This window comes from Camelus bactrianus, chromosome 5 (assembly GCF_048773025.1).
Source record: "Camelus bactrianus isolate YW-2024 breed Bactrian camel chromosome 5, ASM4877302v1, whole genome shotgun sequence".
Taxonomy (NCBI): domain Eukaryota; kingdom Metazoa; phylum Chordata; class Mammalia; order Artiodactyla; family Camelidae; genus Camelus; species Camelus bactrianus.
In genome coordinates, this window is record NC_133543.1 from 17,427,763 (window position 1) to 17,437,044 (window position 9,282).

At 50.0% G+C, this 9,282-nt stretch overlaps 1 non-coding gene across 1 annotated transcript; it reads right to left on the reverse strand.

The window, feature by feature from the left end:
• Positions 1–8,750: 8,750 nt before the first annotated feature.
• On the reverse strand, positions 8,751–8,822 carry TRNAA-CGC (transfer RNA alanine (anticodon CGC)). Its single transcript has one exon. It is a non-coding gene; the product is annotated as a tRNA-Ala (tRNA).
• Positions 8,823–9,282: the final 460 nt, after the last annotated feature.

A 9,282-nucleotide genomic window follows, 5' to 3' on the forward strand; every position in this document is an offset into this window, starting at 1 on the left:
AGGAAGAGAGAGAGAAGGAAGAGCATCTCCAGGATGAAGACCTACAAAACATTAAACTTTCCTTTGAGCTTCACCTCCCTTAGAATGTCTCACACTCCCCGTACCCCCGCAGCTTCCCACTGATTCTGAAACAGCAGAACTGAGCAAGGAACTTAATTAAAAATAAAAAGAAACTGCCAACACCTTGGCTTTTACCAGGGACACAGGTACTAAAATACTGGTCAATTGACATTCACTGTCACTTGTCTGAAGAAGCTAAGCATATGCATTAGTATAAAATCCCTTTGTGGCATTGTTTGCATCTATAAGTAACATGGTCAAACTGTTGTTTACCTAAGCTCAGCTCACCGAGAACCCTTTTTCAATTAAATATATAAACATTCTGGCACACATATCTTGCACATTCTGGAGATAAGGAATCCTTTTGGACCACAAGGACACATTCTGGATTCAGGGCCCCTCAGCACCATCTCCCACCCTTCCTGATGCCTCTATCTATTGTTGCAAAGTATTCTTTTAATATGAAAACGCATATATGTGTGTGTATGCATGACTGAAACATTATGCTGTTCACCAGAAATTGACACATTGTAACTGACTATACCTCAATTTTTTTTTTAAAAAGTGCTCTTTTATTCACTGTATGATGCGTTTGTACAAAGGACCATGTAGGAATGGAGCACTGTGCCACACAATGACAGGGCTGTGGCACTGTCTTGCCTTCAGCTCAACAAGTAGGGAGGGCCAGGCCCCCCAGAAGACAGCAGGTGAGTGGGCGAGGGCCTGGCACGGTGGGGTTTGCAGAGGATAGAGGCAAGAGGGGAGCCTGGAGAGGAGCTTGCTGGGGCGGGTACTGAGGGTTGGAGCGACCCTGGAGGAGGTAAAGCAGAGCCAGTCAGGGTCGGGGAGGGGCTTCTGGTCAGGGCCCTCCAGACAGCAGACTCCTTGTGCATTCTAGATGGCAGAGCAGAAGGATCCCAGCTGGGTCATGACTTTGCAGAAGCCACAATCACCCATAGCAACCCTGAGATCAAGGAGACAGACGGCACAGATGGGATGACCACTCAGTTAGGGAGCAGGAGGAAAAAGAAGACAAGAAACAGAAAAGGAGCAGTGAGGGATATGGAAAAAAAGTCAGGGCTGAGTGATATCACACAGCCCAGAGGTGTTACAGGAGCCCGGGTGGCCAAGAAAGCCAAGTGCAGCAGACTGGTCCCAGAAGAAAACCAGGAGAGGGCGCTGCGGTGGGCAACCCGGGGATGCGTGGTCTCTGCCATGAGCAAACTGCCCAGGGGAAAGGAGACCTAAGAATGCCAAAGGCCCCTCCAGATCCAGGCCCGCAGGCCCAGAGCTACAAGGCTGGGGGTGTCTCTGCAGTGGGCAGCCTCCAAAAGTGGGAGCCAAGGGATGGCAGACTCCCAACAGTAGAGGCAGGCCGACTGGATGGGAGGTCGGGAGGACAGCCCTTAGGCCTGAGTATAGGGACAAGGCCCCAGGCCCTGGGGGAAAGGATTGCCTGGGGCATCTTAGACTGAGACGTAGAAATGCTTAATTAATTAAACTTAAGAATAATCCCCAAAGCCCCACTCAACAAATCTGCTTTTCTTTCATTGGCCACCCGAACATGTAATGGAGGCTGGGACATACAGACACTTAGCTGGGTACTACACTGCTCCACATTAAACAAGGGTTCAATCAGAAGGTAAGAAATACAGCATAAATGTTGGGTGGTCACAAAGGGTGTGGCCAGGAGCCTGGGGTTTGTTCTGAGTGCTGTGGGATGGTTTTAGAGGGTTTTATCAAGCACTGCTGTGATCTGACTTTCCAGTAAGAAGATCATTCCACCTGAGGGTGCAGAATAAACTGTAGATGGGAGGAGAGGAAACAGGGAGAGGAGTTAGGCGCTGTTGCTATAATCCAGGTAAGAGAGGATGGTGGTTGGGCTAGCGTTTCAGCAGTGGAGGTGGTGAGAAGCGGCTGGCTCTGGCCTCTGTTTGGGGGCTGGTGTCGACAGGACTTGCTGACGGATCGGGTGTGGGATATGAAGGAAAGAGAAACTTAAGAGGACAGATCCCAGGTTTGGAGGCTGAACTGCCAAGAAGATGCAGGCCCATTTATGGGGATGGGGGAGATGGGAGAGAAGCAGACGGCAATTAAAAGTTCTCCTTGAATGTACTGAGTCTGAGAGTCCCATTTGGCACCGCCAGTAGGGGCTGCTGAGTAGGTCACTGGAGTACATTTGGGGTTCAAGGCCAAGGTCAACCGAATTTGGGAGCTGCCAGCATAGGGTTGGTATTGAAAGGCCGGGCAAGATGAGTTCACTCAGCGAGAGGGTGTTGATGGAGAAGAGGAAAGGAGAGGGACAAGGGTGAGGCCCTGGGGCTCTCTGGCCTTGAGCAGGGGGAGAGCCAGTGAAGGAGGAGGCACATGAGGCCAGTGCAATGGACGGAGACGGAGTGAGAGCCAGCTGCCACATACCGGGAGCAGCCGCGGAGAATTCACCCTGGGGCTCAGCAACTGATTAGACCCAAGAGCCATTTCAGTAGAGCGGTGGGGAGAAGGCCCTGGAGACAATAGTTGATGAGTAAATGGCCCGGCAGGACGCTCTTCCCCACGGCATCACTGTGGAGGCCAGCAGAGACCGCGCCAAGTTAGGACGCTCAGCAGGGCTCGCCCACTTTTAAACCCAGGTGCCCAGGGTCATTCCAGATAAAGAGTGGGCTCCAACCCTGCTCAGCAAGACCCAAACACTCTTGGGTCTAGAGGGTCCAACCCTTGTTGGGGAATCTCAGACATCAGCCTTCTCCCTGTGGTTGTAGGAGTCATTTCAGCAAAATGAGGCTGAGCCCCCGCTCAGCGCAAGTCCCCGTGCTGGGCGCAGCGCCTGCCCCAGCTCAGCTCTTCCAGGGCTGCCCACTGTCTGGGGGAAGGAACTTCGAGCCCTTTGGTCTCTTTCTGCCTCTGAGTCGGCAGCCCTGCTTTAGGGGGAGGGATAGCTCAGTGGTAGAGCATGTACTTAACATGCAAGAGATCCTGGGTTCAATCCCCAGTACCTCCATTAAAAAAAATGCATATATATATATATATATATATATATATAGAGTATATATAAAACTCTAACCCCCCCCCCCACCAAAATAATGAATGCAGGTAGCCCTGCTTTGGGGATGGTCAGGTGCTGGCCAGTCAGCACACCATCCTCAACTGGATTTCCTTGTCCCCGGTGCCTGTCCTGCTCCGCTCTCCCTGCATATTAGAGGGTGCTAAGATGCTAAGATGATTGGGGCCGGGGTTCTATTTTGTCTTAAGTTATTTATAGAAACTCTCAAACACAGGTAAGAGTGGAGAGAAAAGAATCCTGACCGGACCCGCGTGTGCAGCAGTTGGTGGAACAGGAAGGTGGTCCTTTGACCCTAGAATTCATTTTGCCAACTGCCTAGAGCAGGGTTCTTCAAATTGCAGGCTGTCAAACACGAGTGTGTCATGAGTCCAAATGTAGTGCGTTAGGACCTTCCTTTTTTTTAATGCAATAGAAAGGAATAGAATAGAAAATAACAGAAATCCCACATAAAAAGCTGAATATCTTTCATGATGCTTGTCTCAGTGATATCTATTATATATTTATGTGCATGGGTGTTCTAGGTTGCCTTGTCAAGTGGATTTGTTACATTGAGGTTAAGCTCCAACAGGGTGAAAGCTACCGGCTTCTAGAACCTCCTCTTGTGTCCCCAAGCCCAGCAGTGACTTCCTCAACACTGCAGCCTGGGCAGGCAGTCACCATGCACTGGCTGCAACAGTTGTTCCTGCTCTAGTGGGACTCCTGCACCATGGATGGACATGTTGGAGAAATAGGTTATCCCGGTTGTGGTTACTCAACCTACAGTCATCAGAGTTGCATCGATTGCACCTAAAAACAACTGTACGCTGCTGTGGGAGGGGGCTGCTCTGGTGCCTCCACCCTGCTGAGTGGCGCTCGGAGATGCCAAAGCCCACAGCTGAGCCCAGATCCAGCAGGTGGACAGACCAGCGGTTCTCAAGCTGCCTGCACATTAGGAGGGTCAAGCTCCCAAAGATCCTGATGCAAGTAGGCTGGGAGGCTGCCTGGGCACTGAGAGGATCTAAAGCTGATGCTGACGTTGGGCCGGGGCTGAGAACCACCAGCCTTGAAGGAGACATGGTGCTCCCGCTCCATAAGCGGAGGTGCTGGAAACCCTCAGACGCCACACCCTCCTCCTCCTTCTGCTGCTGGACAGATGGGCTCTGTGGCTTCAGTGTCCAGAATGGCCGGTTCCCCAGGCTGTGGCAGAAGGTGGTACAACCCCAGCAAGGCACTGGGATGTCAGACCAATTGTTCCGTCCTCTCTGCCTCATGCCGCAGAGACCCAAAATCATTCCTCTGAGTAGAAACACCCCACCCGGCATGTCTGCTGTGCTCAGGGACCAGTGGGGAGCCAGTCCCCTTCAGCCATGCTTCCTTGACGTTTTTCGAACACTCCACACCTTCACAGTTAGATTCATCTTCCTGCGTTCTTCAAAAGTCTGCTGCTCCCCACCCTCCCCTGCTCTTCCCTCACCTTCCCGTGTTCGTCCTCTGTCTCCTTCTCCCCAAGTATTAGAGGAAGAAAGGGGCTATCCAACAATCATGGAGACCAGGATTTGATTTGATTTTTAACTTCTTATAGGAATGTCCAAGCACCCGCTAGAATAGAGAGGTTAGCACAGTGAGCCCCAAACACCCGTTGCCAGCATCCGCGGTCCACCCCCAGCCCCTGCCTGCTTGCACTCCATCAGAGGGGACCTTGCCACCCAAGATCGTAGCCTTTTCCACTATGTGGGTCCTCCGAGGGTTGGGCTCATAAGAAAACAATCATAAGCCTTCAGTAAGCCCTCTGGGCTGCTGAGAACTCTCATCTGGAGAGTTCAGATGCCAAGAACCTCCCCGTGCATCTGGCCTTGGTAGAGACCCTTCACCTATAGCAGCTTATTTCAGGAGAAGAGCTGGGTTGGTGTAGGAACGTGGAGCAGATCCCAGTCTGTCTTCACAGAAGCTGCTGGTGGAAGTCCTGAATCCTTATGGGGTTGGGGCTTGCTTACCTCCTCAGCACCCAGCTGGTCAACACTGCATTGGCCAATCCCCTTGGAGAAAAAGGAACATTGCTTCCAGAATCCATCAGCCCCTATCACAAACCTACCACCTTTGCCACGAGATGAAAAGACACCTGAAGTGTGTTTGTCTGGGGAGGGGAGAAAGGAGGCCAGCAAAATGGTTCGTTTCAAACTTGAAGGGCTTTGTCCAGGTTTTGTTCAATCCCAGGCTCACGGCTAAACTATCTGAACTCCAAACCAAGATAAATACACCTCTAAAGTTAACCATGTTATTACATCAAGGCTGATGTAATGGTTCCAAACCATGAGAAAATAATATTCCAGCATAATGGGTCTCTCTGTTTAGCTGGAAGGAAGGCTGGGCTGCTGGCTTCTTGTCAACTAGAATTTGGCATTTTCTATCATTGTTAAGCTGGGTGTGCGTGTATGTGTGTATGTGTGTAACCTAATTAATGATGTTTTAGTAATTGTGGTGTGAGAGTATAGAGAGATATTAAAATATAATTAGGGGGTGCAAAGAAGGTTCCTGACCCACCCAGAGAAGGAAGGGTTCCAGAGTGATTGTCCCCAGCCCGCCCCACCCCAGAGCCCTCCCAGACTCAGCTTCTCACAGGATGACATCTAGGATTCCAGTGGCCCTCCAGGTCACAGTTCAAAGGGTGGAGAAAGGTCAGACTACTTCACTTTGGGAGACAACTTCCGGGTAAAAGAGGAAGTGGTACCCACCCACCACAGGAAGGTACTGCACGTGCCCCTCGATGCCCTTATGGTGTCTACAGACAGATGACAAGCTGGCCACGCCGAGCTGAGTAGGACACATGCTAAATAAGGATGGTCCAGGGGGAAGGGTAGAGCTCAGCGGTAGAGTGCATACTTAGTATGCTCGAGGTCCTGGGTTCAATCCCCAGTACTTCCATTAAAAAAAAAAAAGGATGATCCACTTGGTTGCTGCCCCCACCAGGTCGGAGATGGACATATAGGGACTTTGACAGGGACTTTGGCCACGGGTCCCAGTGCCAATATTCAGCCTCTGTTTCCTCGGGCAGGTCACTCACAGCTCCCCAGATGCCAGGCAGCAGCTCTGGACCTCATACCTTCCCCGGGAGGGCCCCTTCCACACCACTCAAGTCTCCAAGTCAGAGAAGTTTGCCCACCACTGAAATCAGAGGCCTCCCCATTCCAGGTTCTACCTAGAATGCAAACTTTTTTTTTTCCTGAGGGCTTTTTAAACATATCAGTCATCAACATTTACTACCAACCAGGTGCAGAGCTCAGAGCCGGCCCCTGTCCCAGGCCCATGGACCCTTTAGGCAAATCAGGCTGAGGCAGGTGTGGGGACAAAGGTTCGTGGTGTCACAGCTCATTGAATCCCTACCACAAACCTACCACTATTCCCATTTTGCAGATGAGGAAACAGAGGTTCCAGAAGTTCAGGCACTGGCCTGGTGTTCTGTGGGTGGAGTCTGGTAGAGCTATAGGGCGCAGCACAAGGTGGACATAAGCCCACTCTGCAGAAGCCTACTCATTTGCTAGCGCTGCAGGACAAAATTCCCCTGACCGAGGGCCCTCAACTGCAGAGAGATGTTGTCTCGCTGTTCTGGAGTCCAGGTCTAAGACCAAGGTGTCGACAGGATCATTTCCTTCTGAGGTTGGTTGTCTCCTTGTGTCAGATATGAGTCTCCTCCCTGCGTCTCCACATGGTCTCCCTCTGGGTGTGTCAGTGTCCTAATCTCTTTTTATAAGGACACCATCATAGTGGATCAGGCCCCCCTAATGAACTTACTTTACCTTCCTCATCTCTTCAAAGACCCTGTTTCCATTGTCATTCTAAGTGAAGTAAACCAGAAAGAGAAAAAGAGAAAGACAAATACCATATGATATCACTCATATGTGTAATCAAAAGAAAAAAAAAGACGGAAACGAGCTTATTTACAAAACAGAAACAGAATCACAGACAGAAAACAAACTTATGGTAACCAAGGAGGAAAGGGGGTGGGAGGGGATAAATTGGAAGTTTGAAATTTGCAGATACTAACTATTATATATAAAATAGGCAAACAATAAGTTTATACTGTATAACACAGGGAACTATATTCAATATTTTGTAGTAACCCATAATGAAAAAGAATATGAAAAGGAATATGTGTATGTGTATATATAACTGAAACATCATGCCATACACCAGAAATTGACACAACATTGGAAACTGACTATACTTCAATAAAAAAAAAAAAAAAAAAGACCCTGTCTCTAATACAGTCATGTTCTAAGATACTAGAGGTTAGGACTTTAACACATGAATTTGGAGGGGACACAACCCAGCTCAACAGGTGGCCTGTGGCGGGCTCATTCCGGGGCAGTGGTGGGAATGGGTTGCAGCCAGCTCGAAGAACCATCGACACGGTGTTACTGAGTGCCTGTTGCGCCATGATTGGTGCGAGACGGCCCTGGATGCCATGGTGTGAGCAACACGTGGGAGGAAAGGACAGTGGCAGAGGGAGCAACGTCTCCCCGTTGCCCATCAAATCGCTCCAGAGAGCACAGAGCTTGCATGTGAGGCTTTGCAAATATGTTCAAAACACATCTGCCAACTACACAGACTTCACAGGCCCTCCCGGAGCCCTGCAACCTCAGCTGACACCACTCTCAGCCAGCCCAAGGAAACTGGAGGCCCTCTGGTTCTAATTTCTCCCCCCTCACCCTGCAGAGCCCGTAAGTGTGGGTTCAACAAGAATTTGCTGAGTGAGTGAATGAATAAATGTAAGTTTCTGACTGATTCAGACCTCCTGGTCTGCCCTCATTTCTTTCCTGCTGAAGCTTCCTGGATGATTTCTGGACCAGACTGTTTGTTCATGATTCAGGATGGGGCCCTACGAAGCTGACACCCTGGGGTGTCAGATTCACAGGTAGGCAACAAAACCTCCAATGACACATCCACACTCCAAGTTGCTGGAGGTAGAAGGGCAGACATGGAATTTCAAACACACCAGCGGATGCTCGGGAGGTAGGCATCCAGATTTCCTCTGAGGATGGACAGTAGCAGGACCTTAAGCAAGGAGCATCTGGTGCCTCCTGATGGAAGGGCTTATTAAATGCCGGAAACAGTTGCCAGGCGAAGACTTCTCCGTAGGTTTCACCAGCAGGCCTGCTCCTTGGCTGTCTGGATCAGCTGAGGTGTGATCTTGCCTCAAGGCAGGAGGGAGAACCCGATGGCCTCCTTGGGTCCCTTCCTGCCCTGGGATCTCAGGCAGACATTAACCTCTGGGGAGTGACAGTAGGTGAGCGATCCCCATGGCCCGAAGCCAGCAGTAACAGGGTGGCCCGGTCTGGGCAATCCACCTGGAGCTAACCAACTGGTAGAGTTGCAAATAGCAACAAGTCTGGCAGCTTCCAGGATTACCCATTCGACAGGGCAAGAAGCAGTAGGTGGAAATACTCAACCTCAGAGGAAACAGTAGCTCGGGGTGGAGAGTGTGTCCACAGAATGTCCTGGACACACACACACAGAATGTATTTATGCAGAGGTGCTGGGAAGGCCTCCTTGGGAGGTCCCTCCTCTCAGATCATGGAGAAGAATCACAGCTCCCAACTAAGCATTGTATGAGCCTTTAGCTTGGAGGTAATCAGGTTTATATTATTTTTAATGGAGGTATTGGGGATTGAACCCAGGACCTCATGCATGCGAGCCATGCACTCTACCACTGAGCTATACCCTCTGCCACCCACCCCAGCCTTCAGATTTACTGCCTGATTTTTCCCAAAAAAAAATCATCAAAGGAAGGAAGGGCTGGGGAGACCCTGTTGGTTTCACATTGAAAGACAAGGACACTAAGAGATGGCCAAGATCACATCAATGTGGCCCCAAATGCAAGGAGTTTGCACCAACTACTATGGTCCACATGCCTTTCTTAGTAACTTTTTTGTTCTAGGCACCTCTGAAATCAGCTTGGCTTTTTTTCTTCCCCACGCCTGGTATAGAATCACCACTAACCTTATCTACCCATAAATCACCTAAGCAACCTATACACATTTTTGAGGGTCTATAATTGATGCAGAAGAAACGTTACCTTCCTTCAGAGAGTTTTGTGTTGGGAACACAAGACAAACACAGGGGAAACTATAATAGACAGGGTGAGACAGCCTGTGACCAAGAACTAGAAGCAGTCTTGATGCTCA